Source organism: Clupea harengus, chromosome 5, assembly GCF_900700415.2.
Source record: "Clupea harengus chromosome 5, Ch_v2.0.2, whole genome shotgun sequence".
Lineage (NCBI taxonomy): Eukaryota > Metazoa > Chordata > Actinopteri > Clupeiformes > Clupeidae > Clupea > Clupea harengus.
The window spans coordinates 17,760,151-17,762,650 of NC_045156.1; the positions used below are offsets into that span (position 1 = coordinate 17,760,151).

A 2,500-nucleotide genomic window follows, 5' to 3' on the forward strand; every position below is an offset into this window, starting at 1 on the left:
GCTATTACCTGACCAATACCTTTCAAACTCGGTAATGGTATTCACAACTAATGTGTCCCTTCATTCTATCAAATATGATGAAGTTTGGTATTGCACTCGTGAGGCAACGTGAGTAGAGTTGTGTTCGGTTATTCTGGCGCTTCTCTTTCTTTATCTGCCACATCCCACCCTGTAACCTGTTGCTCCATTATACATTATACATTATAGGAGCAAGACCATTATATCCTACAACACTGTATTAACATTAGATGGGGGACCGGGGATGAAAATGTGACCTGGAATCATAGTGCGGACATTTTTTGATTGACGTTGGCGAATTTAATTGCAGCGGGACAACTTACCGGACTTTTACCAGGAGCAGGAAAGTGGCGTGAAAGGCCAATATTGACGTTAGGATACATTTGTGACACGAAATACAAAGGTTGGCGATTCAGTAGGCTACAAGTGGCAAAAAAGGACAGCTGATCCACCAAAAAATCAACCTAAAAAGAAAATTGACATGCTTGGTTGGTCAGTTAATCAGTCTAGAGAGGCACATAACCGAACAAAACTCTACTGACGCTTTGCCTCACGTAATACATAATAACATATGCCGTTTAATCATATTAGGTAGAATGAAGGACAAATTAGTTGTGAATATCAACCGAGTTTGAAAGGTAGCCTATGGTCAGGTAATAGAGTGACAGCTGATTTTCTTTTTTGATTTGACAGTAGCCTACATCAAATGTGGAATATTTACAAACGGGCACATGCTGTCTTGGATATTACAGTAAATAAGTTGCCGAAATGAAACAAAAACACATCACAGTTTAAAATTGTATTAGGTAGTATTGAATTGATATGAATGGATGACATGAAGTGGCGAAAAAATGAATATGAAAGTATGTGAATTAGCGCGGCGTTCTCTCCAAACAGACGCAGTCAAAGTTTTTTTAATGACATCCTCTGAGAATGTAGTATGTTGCAATTTATCTGATTTCTTTGCAGATACATAAATGGTTCCCCAAGGGTTGTGCGTGTTGCAAAGCAATTGCCAGAACTGTAGGTTTTATTTTGAGTGAAGTAAGCATATTTATTGCAGCGGGACAAAGGAAAAAAAACTTACCGGAGCATGAAAGTGTAGTGGGCGAAAGCCTTGATGTTATGAATACATGTGTTACACGAAATACAAAGGTTGGTGATAGGTGAAAATTCACCCTAGTTACCTCAGAACTCCGGAGCTTGTCAATCAGTATATTTATTCAACAAGAACAATTGCAATTGGGCTCACTCACAACACAAGGATGAAAGTGAGCGATTTCACAAACATCGCACAGAGTTTATATACTTAGATTTATCTAATGCTGACGCCGTATGTGTTTAACAATCATATTCAAAACAAGGTTCTCGTCCGAGCTTCTTGTGTTTTCTCAGGGTCGAGAAATCAATCAGTGGCGCCAGTTAATCAAAGTTACACATATACACAGGAACACAGAAAAGCCATGTCACTGTTAAGAGAAAAGCATATAAGATACTTATTAAAACAAGGCACTTGATTCATATATTATTAACAGTAATATATGAATCATATTAACAGTGTTTGGTAATTATCTCCATCAGTTGGCAATTCAATAGCAGTGGCGAAAAAGACAGATCACATGATGCAGAAGTTCGTTTATTGATACATCTTTTAATGATGGCCACAGCGCTTTAAAACGACATGTTTATAAGTTAAATTATTCGAAGGTGAAAGATAGAAAGCGAGAGAATCGCCAGGTGTACCTGGGAAGTGGAGTTAACACACATAGCCTACATAATGAGAAGGTACACCTGGCGATTCTCTCGCCTTTTATCTTTCACTTTTGTATGTAACTTATAAACACGTCGTTTTAAAGCGCTGTGGCTGTCCTTAAAATATGTGTCAATAAACGAACTTCTACATCATGTGAAGCAGGCATGTTGACTTCACATCTTATTAAGATATTTTAAATATGAAATGTTCAATGCCCTATCGTGCTGATGGCTGACTTGAGCCCTAGTATGATTTCTAAATATTTGTCGAAGACGGCCTGGCTGGTCGGGTCCAGTTGGAAGAGGTGAGGAGATATGAACATTTATACAACCCCAATGATCTCGGTTGCCATCATTCACTTTGTGTGTGGACAACAAGACCTGGTAAATAAACAAACCAACGACTTCCACACACAAAGACCTCATTCTCTATGTCGTCTTCGACAAAAAACGTTACTCATAGTTAGTCATGTCATCCATTCATATCGATGTGAATCAATCAATACTAATAAAACTTAAACTGTGATGCGTTTTTGTTTCATTCCGCAATTTATTTAGTGTATAATCCATAGCAGCTGCCTTAAAACACAACGTTTTTTTTCCATTGTCCTGCTGCAATTAATACCCCGACGTCCGAGCCCGACCTGAGCCCTTGTATGATTTCTAAATATTTGTCGAACATGGCCCGGCTGGTCGTCGGGAGAGGTGAGGAGATATGGACATTTAAGGC

At 38.7% G+C, this 2,500-nt stretch overlaps 1 protein-coding gene across 1 annotated transcript in view; it reads left to right on the top strand.

Annotated features, from left to right (window-relative positions):
• The window catches only part of ipo9 (importin 9), a 26,819-nt gene that overhangs the window by 17,458 nt on the left and 6,861 nt on the right, over positions 1 to 2,500 (top strand). The gene's annotated exons all lie outside the window — the stretch shown is intronic.